Raw genomic sequence first — 18694 nt, forward strand, 5'->3', positions numbered from 1 at the left:
CATTTAGCCCATTAACATTCAGGGTAACTATTGAGAGATATGAATTTAGTGCCATTATTAGCCTGTAAGGTGACTGTTACTGTATATTGTCTCTGTACCTTTCTGATCTACTACTTTTAGTCTCTCTTTGCTTAGAGGACCCCTTTCAATATTTCCTGTAGAGCTGGTTTGGTGTTTGCAAATTCTTTCAGTTTTTGTTTGTCCTGGAAGCTTTTGATCTCTCCTTCTATTTTCAATGATAGCCTAGCTGGATAGAGTATTCTTGGCTACATGTTTTTCTCGTTGAGTGCTCTGAATATATCATGCCAGCTCTTTCTGGCCTGCCAGGTCTCTGTGGATAAGTCTGCCGCCAATCTTATATTTTTACCATTGTATGTTACAGACTTCTTTTCTCGGGCTGCTTTCAGGATTTTCTCTTTGTCACTAAGACTTGTCAATTTTACTATTAGGTGACGGGGTGTGGACCTATTCTTGTTGACTTTGAGGGGGGTTCTCTGCATCTCCTGGATTTTGATGCTTGTTCCCTTTGCCATATTAGGGAAATTCTCTCCAATGATTCTCTCCAATAGACCTTCTGCTCCCCTCTCTGTTTCTTCTTCTTCTGGAATCCCAATTATTCTAATGTTGTTTCGTCTTATGGTGTCACTTATCTCTCGAATTCTCCCCTCATGGTCCAGTAGCTGTTTGTCCCTCTTTTGCTCGGCTTCCGTGTTCTGTCATTTGGTCTTCTATATCACTAATTCTTTCTTCTGCCTCATTTATCCTAGCAGTGAGAGCCTCCATTTTTTATTGCACCTCATTAATAGCTTTTTTGATTTCAACTTGGTTAGATGTTAGTTCTTTAATTTCTCCAGAAAGGGCTTTAATATCTCCAGAGAGGGTTTCTCTAATATCTTCCATGCCTTTTTCGAGCCCGGCTAGGATGTTCATAATCGTCATTCTGAACTCTTGATCTGACATATTACCAATGTCTGTGTTGATTAGGTCCCTAGCCTTCGGTACTGTCTCTTGTTCTTTTGTTTGTGGTGATTTTTTCCGCCTTGTCATTTTGTCCAGATAAGAGGATATGAAGGAGCAAATAAACTACTAAAAGGGTGGCAAAGACCCCAGAAAAATGCGCTGTAACCAAATCAGAAGAGACCCCTAATTGTGTGGGGGAGAAAGGGGATAAAAACAGGTTCTGAAAAAAAAAAAAGAAAGAAAAAATTTAAAAAATAAAACAAATAAAAAAAATATAAAAAAGAAAGAAAAAATATATATATTTAGATGAACTAGTCAAAAAACGTTAAAAAAGAAAAGGGTAAAATTTTTAAAAAATTTAGCAGAAGAAGAAAAAAGAAAAAAGAAAAAAAAAATTGAAAAAAGAAAAAAAAAATTGAAGTAGCTGCAAGACTAAAGAATCATGGGGAGAAAGCCATGAGTTCCGTGCTTTGCTTTCTCCTCCTCTGGAATTGCTCTGCTGTCTTAGGAATTGAACCTGCTTTCTCCTTGATAGATGAACTTTGTCCTGGCTGGATATTTTGATGATCTTCTGGGGGAGGGTCCTGTTGTAGTGACTCTCAAGTGTCTTTGCCCAAGGCGGGATTGCATCGCCCTTACCGGCAGCCGGACTAAGTAATCTGCTCGGGTTCGCTTTTGGGAGCTTCTGTTCCCTGAAGCTTTCTGTAGAGTTCTGGAGGACAGGAATGAAAATGGCGGCCTCCTAGTCTCGGGCCCGGAGGAGCTGAGAGCCCGGGACCCCACTCCTCAGTGTGCCCCCAGAGAACAGCACCCAATCACTCCTGTATCCCCAGCCTCTAGCCGCGCTCCGAGCTCACCCAGCCCGCGACCAGTTCAAGGTAACCCCGAGCTGAGAGCTCAGTCCTCGGCTCTGTCTCTGCAGCCGGCTTCTCCGTTCTAATACCTGCAAGCTCTGTGACACTCCGACACCCCCGATCCTTCTGTGACCCTGCGGGACCTGGGGCCACGCTGACTCCGCGTGGGCTTCACCCCAGTTTAGCCTCTGGAGCAATGTCCCTCAGTGGAACAGACTTTTAAAAGTCCTGATTTTGTGCTCTGTTCCTCCGCCACTTGCCGGGAGCCGGCCCCTCCCCCCGTGGTCTATCTTCCCGTCGTTTTAGATTCAATTCTCCGCCAGTCCTACCTTTCAGAAAGTGGTTGATTTTCTGTTTCTAGAGTTGCTGTTCTTCTTCTCTTCGATCTCCCGTTGGATTTGTAGGTGTTTGCAATGTTTAGATAAGCTATCGAGCTGATCTCCTGCTACCTGATGTAGTCTCAGGCTGCTACTTCTCCGCCATCTTGACTCCTCCCTCATTTTAGTATTTTTAATCTTCCCCATACCACCTGCCTTCCTCACTCCCACCCCCTCCAATGCTTTAATGCAGGACTACACAGTACATATGTGATGGTTAGAACTGCACTAATTTGACTTAAACCAGATTGGTCTTAATTAGTCTTGAGTCAGATGGATTAGCAGAGGATATGTGAGCTTGGGTTTTTGTTAAGTATACTGTAAGAGAATGGGAATGTGCCATATTGATGTTGTATAAGGGTAAAATGATTTATCGCTGCTTTATAAAGCATACAAAATTGTGGCGGGGGAAGAAAGATACTGTGATTGTTTGGGGATTATAACATTTAGAGTGTTATAGAATTAATATCACCTGCTTTTAAGGATTGAAGCTTTCTCACACAGGGGAACAGATATGTATGAAGCTCTTACGATGTGCCCAGCACTGTGCTCCATAAAAAGGGGTACAAAGGCACACTCAACATGCCCTGTGCTCCCAAATTGTTAACAAGTAAGACCCTATTACTGCACAATCTAGTAAGTCTTTAGACAGAGCCATGCGTGTGTGCTATGGGAACCATTCTCGGAAGGAACTAAGCCCAACTGGGGCCAGAGAGATCTTCCCAGGGAAGTCCTTGGAAGCAATGACACCTGGCTGGAGTTGAGCAGGAATTTGCTAGGTGAGGAACAAGGGGAAGGGTGTTCCCTGTAAAGAGAACAACATAAACAAATGTGTAGAGGTGGGTGAGCCTGGCAGGTCTAGGAAACTAGGTGAGGCTGGACCCATGGATTTGAGGGAGGTAAAATTAACGAGAAGAATGTCTGGGAGAAGTCGTCTGAGTCAGATCCTCAAGGGTCTGGCCCACAGAGTATAGGCTAAGCACACTTTCTCTCCATCCTGATGCCAGGAGGTACACATTGAAGGTTGAGAAACAGATTTGTGTTGTAGAAAGACCACCTTGTCAAGAGACAGTATTGGAAAACCATGAGATTTGAGGCCAGCTGACCAGCTGGAGGCCTGGGGTGGTGATCCACATGAAAGATGATGTGGTCTGAACTGAAATCTGACAATGAAGTAGACAAAAGTGAACAGTCTGAAAATCTCTCTGTCTCTCTCTCTCTCATAGGTACTCTGTTGTAAGTTTTGATTCTCTCCTTATCATTGGCCCCTAGTTAGCATGCACATGCATGCATGTGTGCGAAATATATATATATAGAGAGAGAGAGCGTGTGTGTGCTTGAGAGAGGAAATGCCAGTGTCTGGCTTGGTGAGAGTTTTAGTTTGCTAAGACTGCTGCAAAAAGTACCACAAACTGGATGATTTAAACAAATTTATAGTCTGGTAGTTCTGGAAGCTAGAAGTCTGAAATCAAGGAGTCAGCAGGGCTGTGAGGGAAAGATCTGTTCAAAGCCTCTCTTCTTGGTGTGTGGTTTGCCATCTTCCCTTTTTGTCCCTTCACCTGGTCTTTCCTCTAGGTATAGCTGTCTCTGTATCCAAATTTCTCTCTTTTTTAAGAACATTGATCCTATTGGATTAGGGACCACCCTAATGACCTCATTTGAACTTGATACCCTCTGTAAAGACCTTACCTCTAACAAAGATCATCTTTGGAAGTACTGGGTGTTGGAACTCCAGCTATTTTTTGGTGGGCACAATTCAACCCGTAACAGCTGATGTGGGACCATGTGCTGAGAACACAGAAGGAGATTTGATGAAAGCTTGGAGTAAGAGGACAAAATTGGTTTCATGCGATACTGCCCATGCCACGTTTTGCTTAAATGCATTATAGTACAGGAGTCACAGAAGCTGCTTGCTTCTGTGACTTTTACTTTCTGCCTATGCAGCATCTTCGTTTCTGTGTTTATCTGGCTTTTTGGCTCAGTCTTCTGACAGTGCCTAAGGGAGTGGTGCTGTGGGGAAACCACAGGCTGGCCAGCTTACTCATGAGCTGTCAGATTCTACGGCGTTGGAGACATTCTTCTTAGATGACATTAATCCATGTTTCAAATTCCCCCTCCTCAGGATCGTGGCTGTCATTGCTGAGAATGACACCTGAGGCCAGCAAAACCAACCTCCAGAAGCTCTCCACAAACATATCATCAGCAGGAGCCCCCAACAAAACCCGGACCGATAGCCCAGAGAGCAAAGATGTTGCTGTCAAATTTAGCAGCTAACTGTACTCAGACACCACACGATTCTTTATTTTCCCCAGTGTTGTCATTGGCTCTGGTCATTTGATGCTCTGTGGGGCGGGTTAGGGTGCGTAGATTGTCAGCCCCTAAGTCAGTAAACGAAGTATCTGTCCTTCAGTTACTTGGGGGTTTGTTTTGTTTTGTCTTGTTGAAAGCAGGATGCTCAGTATCGCCCAAATCCAGAGGCATGCTTAGCTAACCCCAGGCCTGCGATCCCTCTCCTTTGTCACTTTGAAACACTGGGTCCTGCCGAAGGCGGAGATGAATTGTGACCCAAAGAGGAGAATCACACTGGGCAGAGGGACTGCCTGAGTTTAATTAAAGCACCGAAATTGATGAGTATTGTAAGTGACTTGCCAAACTACCTGACGAAATGATTTCCACAGATAACTCCTTGTTTTCAGAAAAATGCGAGAAAATAGTCAGAGCTTTGAAGTGAACCAAACAAATGATATTGTAATAGAGGATTAGCTGGAAGATGCCTGAGGTAAGGAGAATGACCAAGCATTACTCTGGGAAACTCCTTTTATGATAGCCCCTGGAGTAGCCCCCAAGCCTGAACTGGACGTATCTCAGGTAGTTTTTCTCCACAGCTGAAAAAAGTCAAGGAATTGTATTTGTCTAAATTATTGCTACTGAGAGTTCATTTTTAAAGGAAGACCACTGAAATAGTAGTTTCAAAAGTTGGGATTTAATTTGGTAGCCTGGTTTAATTCCCTGAGTTGATCAGGGAACTTAGAAAAAGAGTATCCTGGGACTTTTTAGGAGAAGTCCCCAAAGAAAGAACGTATGTGCTTTGTTTTTGTGGGGTTTTTTGTTTAGTTTTGTTTTGTTGTTTGGGTTTTTTGTTTTGTTTTGTTTTGTTTTTTTGGCTAGACAGAAAGTGTTTTTAGATCAAGGAAAAGGGAGTTTGACATTGTCATGGGGTAGCCCAATTTTTTAGTTCTTCAAAAAAAAAGAACCTTAGGCTTTCCTTAATGAGTTATTTGCCAGATGGCTTCTGTTTTTCATACTTGTTTGGGTCCTTTTTTGGGCTGCTCATTAGATCCCGAAAGATACTAAAGTTTCTCATACATTGCAAGTTCAGAATGGGGAATAGTTCTGGAACTTTCTCTTGATGGAGAAATGAAGTGAGTTTTCACAAGGAGCGGGGATGATTGTGCCGAGGTTTGGGTTTTCTCTCCAGCCCGACAAAGCGCTCGGGAGAGTGTGGAGGAAATGGGATGGCTATCATAGGGCTGTCAAGGCAGATTTCCTCCGCTCCATGGCTCTGCCCCCTATTAAGGTTGCTTATTTTACTTCTCATGAACTATACATGGTACTTGCTCTGGTACAGAGGGCACACCATCCCTAATGCTCTCCATCCCAGTGAGAGTTACTTGATAAGACTATGCTTTTAATTCACCCATTGACATATACTTAAGAAAAAAATGAGTGAATTTTAGTAATGAAGCTGCAACATTGTTGAAATAGGTGTAGACGTGCTCACTCTATGAATTTTATTTTATTTTATTTTTTTATTTGACAGAGAGAGATCACAGGTAGACAGAGAGGCAGGCAGAGAGAGAGAGAGAGGGAAGCAGGCTCGCTGCTGAGCGGAGAGCCCGATGCGGGACTCGATCCCAGGACCCTGAGATCATGACCTCAGCCGAAGGCAGCGCCCCAACCCACTGAGCCACCCAGGCGCCCCTCACTCTGTGAATTTTAATAAGCCTGCAAATCCCCATGTGTTAGTGATAGGTAATCTACTGGTGCCTTACTTTTTAAAAATTTTTTAATTTTTTATAAATATATAATGTGCTATTAGCCCCAGAGGTACAGGTCTGTGAATCGGCAGGTTTACACACTTCACAGCACTCACCATAGATGCCTTACTTTTTAAAGGCCCTTGGAGAAAAGTGAATGTCGTCGAGTCATTGGGGTCTTCTCTGAACTCGTTTAACTCATGTTAACATTAATCAGTGCTCATCCCAAATTAATAAGAGAAATCTCTTTATAGAAAAATGGGTTAGCAAGGGTGCCTGGGTGGTTCAGTTGGTTAAGCGTCCGACTCTTGATTTTGGCCCAGGTCATCATCTCAGGGTTGTGGGATCGAGCCCCGCATTGGCTCCGGGAATCTGCTTGTCCCTCTCCCTCTGCTCTTCCCCATTCCCCATCACATGCTCATGTTCTCTCTCTCAAATAAAGAAGTAAATAAAATTTATTAAAAAATAAAATAAATAAGATAAAATAAAGATTGGCAAGAAAGACATACACAGCGATTTCAGTGGCCCTCAATGAACAAATAAAGTCAGTGGAAGGCTTCAGGAGGGAAGGTTCTGTTGCTTCCTAGAAGATGAGTACAACCTGAGAAGAACAACTCTGAGATGGGCTGGGGAGGGCTGGGAAGAGGCAGCTGTCCCCTCTGAGCCTCTCCTGGATAGCAGCAGTTAGCCGAGTGGAAGGCAGCCCTCTGTGAAACTGCTCTCTGGGATGCAAACTGTCATCATAGAAAAAGGCTCTTAAATCTCTAGGAATTTATAGCTGAAAGGGATGAAGAGAGGGGAAGGAAAAAGGGATAGAGATGCCCACGCAGGAAAATAATTTATCAACAATAGATAACAAGGATTAGGCCGCTCTCTTCCTCATTTGGTTGTTGACTGGGAGAGTTCAGTTGTTGGATGCCCAGGGCAGAGCGTGGTGTCTGCCCCTAGTGGGCCATTAGCAGTGGGCTTTTAATTTCCAAGTAATGCGAATGTGCTCTATGTCATTGCCATGTTTAGCAAATAGGCCCTGAAATTGGGGTTTACATAAGTCTTAGAATGTAAATTTTATCATATGTTCACTGGGAGCTTACTATTTCAAAGGAATCTAGCTCGGTTCTCTTCAGAAGGGGATTTTTATGATGCTAATTATGTATTCATAATTTATCTGGCTTATTAAGTTTGGCTTCTGTTCTTTGGTGTTTTCTTAAAGTGACACAAGCCTGAAAGCTTCCTAATATCTTGCTCCATTCACATTTGCCCTTTTTTGTGAGCAGCTGTGATGATATGTGATGACTGACTTCAAGAAAAATGCCTCTGCCCTCCTCTCTTGAAACATTAAACTAGGGGAAGCTTTTCTTCCAGCGATTATTCTCACAGGTTGAATGTTCTTTAAATTGCAATTGACAGAGTGCTTAGTGAAATGCTATATTTAGGAACTATTGTGTACCTTTGTCTATTGTCTGTGTTTCCATCTCTTTTCCACAAGGCGGTGTTTCCATGGAAAAAGTGCATTTGTTGCTTAGGAGATTGTCCACTCTTGTCTTCTTGCTTATCTTTCCCATTTAATCCCAGACAGGTTTGTAATATCATTCACTGTTGCTGTGGAGACTATTATGATGTCATGTGTGTGGAGCTATTATTTAAAGTGGTGACTTAGCAGCCGGATCTTCTAAAACAAGGAGGCCGAATGCACTCACACGCGTGCGCCCACACAGACACACACACACACACACACACACACACTCTCACACACACATGGCACTGCTGAGATCTTCCTCAAAATGATTCTATCGAAGACTTTTTGAAGGGAAAAGTACATCTGGTTTTCTTCTCATAATTTAGTCGAACTCATACTCTGCTCTCAGACAGCTTGGCTTCTCAATCATTCAGGATTGAACTGGGGACAAGCAGAAGCATGTACAGCGTTTCTTAACATCAGATACTGCTAAAACTGCAGCGCTCTGTAGCAAATCCCGTTAATTTGTAGCATGTACCCAGATCTTTCCCTACAAATGAGTCATTCTTTATTCACATTGTAACTAGAAATGAATCGAGATGTGGTAGCAGTGGCAGAATTCAGTTATTCATAACTCTGCTAGAAATCTCATTCTCCTGAAGGGAAAAATGAAAGGAGAAAGGACTAACATGTTACGGAATTCTTACTATGTGATAAGAGGTTCACATGCCTAGGATCTTTTGCCTCTTCTCTCCCCACATCATGACGTCTCCTTCCCCCGACCCCTGCCCCAACACCAGCTGGTAAAGAAAATTCAGGTGTCTCTCATGTTGACCTCTCCTTCCTACTGCTGTCTAAATCGGACTTCCGCCCCATCTTACTCATTCTGTTTGGTGCCGTGTGTCTTGAAAGGAGAGTTTACTCTTCCCAACCAATCTTTTCATCAGAATCACTGGAAAACCTGATAAAATACGGATTCTAGGTTTCAGTTCAGAAGATCCGAAGTATGGTTCAGATATCTGGTTTCTTTTTTGGCAAGCTCCCTGGGTAATTCTCCTGTGCTGTTGGGTATTGGAACACTCCACTTTTCTCATTGCCTCTTACCCTTCTCTTTCTATTCACTCATCAGCCCTCCTCCTTCTGGCTCTCATCCTTTTCATGTCAGTGAAAATTTTTTTGCCAGGGTCACTGTGGTCTTTCCCAGCTGTTGAGTGCGGTGGCATTGTAGCCTGCCATGGAGCGCTGGGCATGGTGGGCTGCTTCCTCTTTGGACCTCTCTCCCCATTTGGTGCCTGTGACACTGTTCTTGCCCCATCATTTGCCCTGTCTCTTTCTGATTCCTCATACTATCCTTAAATGTTTCTGTTGTCGTTGTTTTGCCAAGGATATTACTTCAGCCTTCTAATCTTATTTCCCTGCAGACGCTGAGCAGTTTCATCCATTCTTATGGCTTAAAGACCAGTTATGTTGATGTATCTCTGACCTGACCATCTCTTAACTAAGCTTCAGATTCACGGATACCCTTATGCCCTGGACCCTTGTGTCCCAAGGCCCTGTAAGCTCCTTACATTCAGCTTGTTTAAACCTGATCCATTGTCTTCCTCACTAAACCTTCCACAGCATGTTCTCTCCCAGGAGAGATCCCACTGTCAATCAAACCAACAACTTGAATTCACCCTTATATAATTTTTCTTACCCCGAACACTACACATTACCAAATCCTTGCAGTTTTTCTCCGTGTGTGTGTGTGTGTGTGTGTGTGTGTGTGTGTTTCCTCCAGACTTCAGCCCTTTATTACACGTAGTGACAATCTTCTAACAGGTTCTCCCAGATATCTAGGAGGAATTTATGTTTCCACTACCCCGTTGGATGGTTAGTTCCATGAAGTTAGAAAATATGGTTTCTTCATGCTCTGTTCTCAGCATCTAGCTGAATGCCTGGCAGGTGATCAATAGAGTGAGATAAATGAAAGCATGAGCCTTCCAGCACACAGCTTCTTTGGAAATTCTTACTTACAGATCAAACATATAAAGCAATGAGCTTGAGGGCTCAAGTGTTTAAACCCCAAATTGCTGACAACCAGGTTGGTATTGGTATTAGGCTGAGAATTTTGCAATTTATTTCCCTCCTTTAGGTCTTCCGCACCAAACCAGGTCAGCTGGAATCTTTCCCTCGCACTGAGAGAGCCAACTATTTCATCTAAAACGACAAAGTTCACTTGAGAGAAAGTGTGGCTCCATTGCCGCCACTCTCCACTTTACAGTGAGTCACTCACTCTGTATTTTGTATATTTTTGTATATTCTTTCCTGCTCTCTTCAGATTAGCAGTGAACTACAGGCCTGGTTAGTGTAGTTTGGGTCCTCTCTGTCACAACGGGTCACCATGGCAGTCTCCTCAGTGAGCCTCTGATTTCCCTGTTGGATCTTTCACAAAGTAGGAATACTTGCTGTCATGAAATACCGTTGAGGAATTAAAAGCCTTCATTCTGTTTTCCCACTGTATGTCACACATGGGCAGAAAGTGGAGCTGGGGGCCATAGACACTTGTCCAATCCGCTGTTGACTTGGGAGCACTGAAAGCGTCCATCTCCTTTTTTGACACTATGGAAGCCACTCAGCTTCCTTCTGACTCTGTGTCACCATTGGTAAAACCTGCTGGCTTTTCTGGCCCTTCAGTGGATAACTGCATTGTGTGTAAAAGCATTGGTAGTTTCTTGGAGGAAATATGTCAGCCGAATGCATGATGATTCATACAGTCATGGGTGATGGGTGACATTTGAAAGTCTATGTTTACAGCTACTGTTTTTAGGATTCTGTTGGCAGTATTTTTCTTGGCTTCAGCCACTCCCTATGAAAGATCAACGGGGAACATCTGTGAAGACGTGTAAGCTAGTTTACTGCACTATCTGCCATGTCATAAATATAACCATTCTAGCAAGACCTTGACTATCTATGCTAATGAGGACGAGGCATGGTATGGATAATTTAAACCTACAGATAATATAAAAATCTTGAGTCACTCAGTATTATCTATCTTTGCCTGCTGTCAAACCGGTAGTCATTTGAATTTCACATTCTATTCCTTCCCAGTATGCTTTCATGAAAGGCGCTAATGAGAGGCAAAATGGCCAAGAGGCAGGCGGGTTACTGGGGAAGGAGCTGTAGCTGGGGGATGAGCCGAGGCAACAACTGGATAATCAGCTCCTGAAAATCGGCTTCAAAAAGCATTACTAAACGCATCTTGACTGCTCCTGAAAGCCAGGCAGTCGCTTCTGCTAGCCAAGGTATTCACTGAGACCTCCTCAGAGCCAGGTTCTGTTCAGGGGCACACGGGAGGAGAGAAGTCGAGAAGGTAAACAAGACATACACAAAACTGTACACAAATTCCTGTAACAGAACACAGCCCCCGATCGGTGTCGTGAGGGAAGTTTCATGTGCTACGGGTTCAGAGGCAGGAGGCAGAGAAGCCTTGATGGGATTTCACCTTCTGGCCTGTAAATTTATTCTTCCAAATTTCACTGTGGATGTGTAATCAGAGGTTAATTCTTATTCTGGGCCTAAGGTCAGAAAGCAAGTCTTTTCTTCCTCGGTCTTTGGAGAAACACGTGTCTTAGAGCACACGGTAGCACTCGCCTGTTAAGTATGTACAGTTACTTTCACTGCCTCTAAGCAAGTGTCTCGTGTTTTAGGGAACATTACCAGCTTATCTTCTCCACATTCTTCCTTATTTTGCACCTGCTGCCTTCACTGATCATAATTATCTGAAATATTTATTTTATAATGCATAATTACTAAATCAGTTGCATCGGTTCCTGCTTCTTTTCTTTCTCTGATACTTTATGACACATTTGTAGCTTGACTTAGTGTCACTAGGTCTATGCATAAGTAGCTTCACAAGCAAAAGGAATTTTCACTCCATAAGAGGACTACAGTTGAGGGGGTTTTAATCCCTCAAGGGTCTGGAGTTTTTAATCTAAAAGACAGAGTTTTCCCAAGTTGGATATAAGGGAGTCATGGCTCCATGTGGTCTCAGACAACCATTTATTGCCTGATTCCTGTTTCTAGATAACAGTCAGGGTGATGGTTATATTTCTCAGGCCAAGATAAGCCAAATATGTTTTCAGGGAGTGACTTTAAATGTATTCTTCATTTTCTAGCATCCTTAAAATCAGGATAATGCCTCTATGAACTCCACAACTGTCAATGATCAAGAGGGTCAACATAGTCTATAGACCATTGAATGATTCCACAGCATGTCGTTCTTTCTCTATGTGCTCAGATTTGGGAGACTGACATGGGAAAAGGAGAACAAACGGTTTAATTTAGGCATAAGGGTGAAAGGCAATGAACAGCTCCCCATTTTAAAGAACACATTGGTCAGCAAACCATGTTCTATCAGGCTTCTGCTCATCCTGCTGCTTATTAGTCTTGGAGGTAAAAGAGGAAATGTATCACTCGATAGGTAGGAGTTTGATCTGCTGATCTCCTTTCCAATGGTGTTTTTCCAAAGCGATCCTCAGTGTGCAAGGTTAAAAATGGAGCAAAACTGAACATGTCAGAGTTCAGTTGGGTTCATCCTCTACCTGTAAGGGTCACTATTTTTACTCCCAGAGGGAAAGATAGATTTATCTTTGTCTGTATATATATGGACTGCTGTGCCGAGTGCTGTGAATACAGGCGTAAAATGGACTGTTCCTTCTCTCCGGGAGCTTGGATTAAAACAAAGACAGGAGCATGTAATGATCACGATATACCCATAACCTTTTATTCCTTCTGCCAAGGAATTGAGGTCCTCTGTCCCCTGCTTGCCAGAATATTGTGTTATCAACAGCCATCTTCTTGACCATGATAGCCCTGCATAGCCCAGGACAGATTTGGAAATGCAGAGATCCTAACAGTAAATTCTTAAATGGGTAGCATTTCAATACAGCAGAGTCCTATATAAGAGCTGGCGTAATAGACGCTGTCTGACCTACCACTGTGTCTTCCTGGCATTCTGGACCCCTGACTATTTCTTACACCTCCTTAGAGCTCAGGTCTCCCTTTATGATCTGTTTTCCCACTTCATAATCCTCACTGTCAGGCAACAAACTTGTGCTGTCAAGGACTCTCTCCATTATATCTCATTTATATCTCTACCAGTGTTGTAGCTTACACCTGTTTTCTCCTAGCTGTGCCCCCGCCCCCATAGCAGTAGAGAATTCCTGGTAAGAATTCTGTGCGTGGTATCCCTTCTTGTATTGAAGCTTAGGAGTCATCTCCATCTTCTGTCAACTATACAATTCATGTTCCTTTGATCTTTCTTTTTAAGTTTCATTTTCTGGGGCATCTGAATGGCTCAGTTGGTTAAGTGTCTGCCTTTGGCTGAGGTCTGGGATCCAGCCTCGCATCCCTCCTAGCTGAGCAGGGAGCCTGCCTCTCCCTCTCCCTCTGCTTGCTGCTCCCCTTGCTTGTGCTCTCCCTTTCTCTCTTTGTCAAATAAATAAATAAATCTTAAAAAACAAAAAAGTTTCATTTTCTAATCCTTGAATTGTGAATTGCTCATTGACTCTAAGGAATAGAGTTGCAGGAGTTTCCAGGGCCTCAACAAACCAGGGAGAACTTTCCCAGGCCCACTTTAGCTGCACACTTAGAGACCCTGGCACCCCACCCAGAAAAGAATGTGATAAGCAGAATTATGGACTAGATGTGTGTGTTCTCCCAAAACCCATGTGTTGGCATCCTACTCTCCATGTGACAATGTGGAGATGGGGCCTTAAGAAAGTAATTCAGTTAATTGAGGTCATGAGGTAGAGCCTTGATCTGGTAGGATCAGTACCCTGATAAGAGGAGACCCCAGAGAGCTCACACTCTCTCCACTCACAAGCCTTGAAGAAAGGCCGTGTGAGGACATAGTGAGAAGATGACCATCAGCAAGCCACGATGAGAGTCCTCACCAGAAACGGACCATGCCAGCACCTTGATCTCAGACCTCCAGCCTCCTGAAGCGTGAGAAAATACATTTCTGTTGCTTAAGCCATCCAGTCTGTGGTCCTCTTATGGCAGCCTGAGCAGGCAGATACAGACAGTTCTGGGGCAATCTTTGTACCACACATTTGTACCTTGCCCCTCACAGAGTTTTTTCCCCCGACTGAACCTACCATAATGTTTAGATTTCTTCTCCCTGTCATTTTGACCCACTTCCCCAGCAGACTATTGAAGACAAAATCTTCAGCAGAATATTTTCATGTTTTGATATTGAGGAGTCCATCACATGGAAGAGTTCGCTGAACCAGGATTTTACTGGAAGCTGTCATTAGTTTTCCACTGGAATCCGTTTAATTTGATATGCCTTCATGTGTATTGCAGAGTAAGCCATATCATGAGGGCATTCTACTTTATTATTAAAATATCAGGAATCACTGATGAGTCTTCAGCATTATGTTTTAATTATATATGGAGAAAAAGAGTCAGGGTGTAATTTAAAAAATTTATTTAAATTGACTTTGAAGCACCTTCCAGCCATTTGTTCAACAGTTAAATTCCCCGGAATGCCTGCTGTTTTCGCTCTAATTTTTGACATTATTATCTTTCTGGAAACAGAGCTGCTATTTAACTCAGCTAGTACTGAACAGAAACTGATTATTCTCTTTTGATGTAACTGGAGTGACTTAAATACTTACAGTCTTTTGTGTTAAGGGAAGATTAAAGCATCAGAGAAACGTGTTCTGTCTTACAGCTCAAAATAAATATTTCAAAGTGAAGTGGCTATAATTTTGTTAGGAAAAGTGTATTGGGTCATTGGGTGTTCGGTAACAAAGCCTTAGAGACAGAAGTTAAGCAGTTCCTACAGGACTCTTTGTTCTTAAAAGATGCAAAGACATCCTTTGACTTTGGTCGTGATACATGATTGAGCAGCAGAAGGTGAAGCTAAGTTATAACCAGAGACTCTTCTTTTTATAAATCAGAGGTTTGTCATTACCTTATCCATAATCCATATTCCTGTCACAGTTCTTCAGAAATTACCATTCCTTTCAGTCATCACATCTTCTTAAAGCACTTGCTGCATTGGGGACAACTGTGGCTTGAGAGGTTCAGGTAGAACTGAGACTATTAGATCATCCTAAGTTTTGGGCAGTGAATCTAAGCAGCTCTCATAAGTATCCTTGGACATGTACTAGTTTCTGAAAAATAAAAATCCAACAATACAGATGAAATCAATGAGTTATTAAAAAAAAACTAAAAAGTCAACAAGATTCACACAGTTCTTGGGCTTTCTATGGATAGCATGTTTTGGAATTCACTGAAGACTCTGCTTGAACCGGATGGACTTCAGGCTTTTGAACCCTTCCTTTTGTTTAGGTGAGGGGTGCAAACTGGGTTACTCATAAGCCTGTTTCTGCCGAATAAACCACGATGAGAGTCCAGCTGTATCATTTTTCATTCTTCAAATGCCTTACTGACCTTTCTTGAGTAAAATTATCTTGGCTACAATTATCAGTATCACCCAGGACTTCAGTGGGGGTCCCGTCTAGCCTCTGTAATTGGACATCTGGCTGTCACAGCAAACTCAACATGTACGGACCCATTCCCATTTTCTCTGCAGAGTGATTTCTCCAACCTGGCCATTTCTGTTGGCATTCAAAGGATCTCTCTTTCAGCTTCGGCAAACCCTTATTGAGTCCACATATTCAGTGCCAGTTTTGATGTTGGAAGAGTCAGGACCAAAGTGAGAAAAGGGATAGGGCACCAAGGTACATGAAAAGGAAAAAACAGGCCCTGCTCTGGTGAAGCTGACAACCTGTTGAGTAGGTGGTGTGAGGCATGGAATGCTCGAACAACCAACATTCCACTGTGTCCTGGTTTAAGACAAAATACCAAACTTCTTACATATCCTTTCTTCCTAAAGCCCCATCTAAATCTATTGTCTGTCATCTCAAAAGAGAATAAAGACATTCATTTTACTAACAACAAAATAAAGACCATGTACCCTGCCTCCTGTCTTGCTGGAAAGATTGTTACTTTCTCTCACTTTTGCAATGAATCATTGCAAAGAATAATGAAAACAATATGATATTTCTGTCATTAATGGCACTGAAGTCACCAATGCTTCCCTCTCAGCAGGGCTTGACAAATAACAACACAATTTTCATGTTCACTGGGTAGCCAAGTCACTTACAGTCTGGTGTCAGCATATGTTGTTAAGCACCGTAAGAGCTGTAGGCATTTTGTGAGTGTTCACCTCCATGTGGTTACGAAACTCTCCCAAGGAAACAAGAGCAAGGTAACTGTGAATAATAGGGTTTATCTTACCTTGCTGAGCTTCTGAATATTTTCTATACCATGGAAATCATTCAAACTCTATTATGTGTCTGGATAACGGTATCTCCTTATTGTACATGGAGCTTTTGTTTTTAATATAAATGAACTGGCATGTCAGGTATAGGAAGCAACCGGAAATAAATGTGACTCTGAGAAAAAGCTGCAATTAAAAAAAAAAAAAGCTACATGTTGTAGGAATATTGCCCTTTTTTCCCCTTGCTATATTGCAAATTCCTCTTTCAGGTGCCAGGTGGTGTTGAGGGTTTGGAAGCCCACGTGCTTCGTGTGATGTTTGGCACATCTGGTGACACAGATCACAGTCGTGTGAAAAGAGGAATCTCGTCATATTTATTGACTTCAGTTTATAATAGATGTCACGAAAATGTTTTCTGGAAGGTCGAGCGGTACTCATCTGACTGGGTGATAGGGTGACTATTTGAATGTTAAATTTAAGCTACATTAAATAGTATGGACAACAAATAGGCATGTATATGCAAGTGTGTACATGACCCTAAACTCCTGTGTCTTTTCATGATCCACTGAACATGATCTTGACCTCAATGCAATAAGGTATCCGAATCCTAACATAGAACTTTGGTTCTTCAGCATTCTTTACTCTTGTTTCCAGGTCAGTTGGCCTGTGCTAAGATTGCAAGTGTGCCCCATGTGACTGTCAGCCTTGATAACATCTCTGTAATTCTCCCTTTACCTCTAGCTGAATGGAATAAATTATGCCTTGTTATAAAGTTAGGACTTCATGGAATTCATAAATATAAATGAGGAAAGCAATGGTCTACACTGTGGTATGTAAATCCAAGTGAACGAGTTCTGAAGTCTGGTTTCTTCCACCTCTTTGTACACATTCGGACTCACTGTTGACTTTGCAGTTAATTAGAAACCTGTTAAGATGCATCATCACAAAGTTAGTGTTAGTAACAATTTTCAGAAGTCATGAAGACACTGATGTGAATTTTGCTTTCCTGGATTATATATATGAAGGAATAAGTGAAACTTAGCCAATTGTGTACAGCATACCTGGTTTCCAGTACTCCTTACCCCTTCATCCCGAAGTTCAACCTGATACACTAAAGCAACTCAATAATGATTGGTCTGGCAGTGACATTAGTATGTTTCAGACTATAAAGGTACTTGCTCATCCATACACTATTAATTTTTTAGATACCCCCCCAACTAGTAGGACATAAGCCATGTCAAATACTCCCAAGCAAAATATTTTATTCCCCCTGTACCTACATTTCTTCAGATTATCTCATTAATTAGTTATTGTAACATGGTAAGTATATTTATGCTAATTGCCTGAGGCACAGAGTGCCTTCTTGATCAAATCCCCTCTTGTCCTGGAATCCACCCTGTAGCCCTTTCCTAATATTTGGATCAGCATATGCATGCGACAGGAAGAGAAAGTAACAGCAATGCCCTTCCAGGATGGTGAGAGCTTCAGATTTAGTATCTGCTACTCTAGAACAAGATTCCCTGACATTGTCTTTAATGATCCACCCATTCTCCTTGTATTGGGAAACAAATGAACTGAATTGCTCTGATCTAATAGATTCTACTCTAAGGATCATGAATACGTAGATTGATGGATAGGCCTCTTCCTATAATTCACAACACACCACAGCATCCTGTAGTTCTCAGCAAATAGCTCTGCTGTGTGGTTGTGAAAAAGCCAGTTCCTTCTCAGTGCTGGGAAAACTGGATAACAACATGTAAAAGAAAGAAACTGGACTACTTTATTACACCATACACAAAAATAAATTCAGAATGGATTAAAGACCTAAGTGTGAAGCCTGAAATCATAAAAATCCCAGAAGAGAACACAGGCAGTAACCTTTTTGACATTGGCCATAGCAGCTTTTCTCTAGTTATGTCTCCTGAGGCAAGGAAAATAAAAGCTAAAATAAACTCCTGGGACCACATCAAAATAAAAACTTCTATAGAGTGAAGGAAACAATCAACAAAACTAAAAGACAGCCTATGAAATGGTAGAAGATATTTGCAGATGACATATCCAATAAAGGGTTAGTATCCAAAATACATAAACAAGTTATAAAACTCAACACCCAAAGGCAAATAATCCAATTAAAAGTGTGCTGAAGACATGAAGAGATATTTCTTCAAAGAAGACATACAGATGGCCAACAGACACATGAAAAGATGCTCGGCATCGCCCATCATCAGGGAAATACAAATCAAAACTACAATGAGATATCACCTCACACCTCTCGGAATAGCTAAAAATCTTTAAAAATACAACAGCAAGAGTTGGTGAGGATGTGGAGAAAAAGGAACCCTCATGTACTGTTTGCGGGGATGCAACTTGTGCAGCTACTGTGGAAAACAGTATGAAGATTCCTCAAGAAACTAAAAATAGAACTATCCTATGATCCAGCAATCACACTACTATTGACCTAAAGAGTACAAAAACACTAATTCAAAGGAATATATGCACCCCTGTGTTAATTGCAACATTATTAACAATAGCCAAGATATGGAAGCAGCCCAACAGATGAATGGACAAGTGTGTGTGTGAGAGAGATAGAATATTATTCAGCCATAAAATAGGATGAAAGTTACCATTTGCAATGACACAGGTGGAGTTAGAGAGTATAATTCTAAGCAAAATAAGTCAGAGAAAGACAAATACCATATGATTTCACTCATATGTGGGATATAAGAAACAAAACA

At 42.1% G+C, this 18694-nt stretch overlaps 1 protein-coding gene across 1 annotated transcript in view; it reads left to right on the top strand.

Annotated features, from left to right (window-relative positions):
• The window catches only part of FAT3 (FAT atypical cadherin 3), a 662119-nt gene that overhangs the window by 407225 nt on the left and 236200 nt on the right, over positions 1-18694 (top strand). The window lies entirely within an intron of this gene.

This window comes from Meles meles, chromosome 8 (assembly GCF_922984935.1).
Source record: "Meles meles chromosome 8, mMelMel3.1 paternal haplotype, whole genome shotgun sequence".
NCBI classification, from domain to species: domain Eukaryota; kingdom Metazoa; phylum Chordata; class Mammalia; order Carnivora; family Mustelidae; genus Meles; species Meles meles.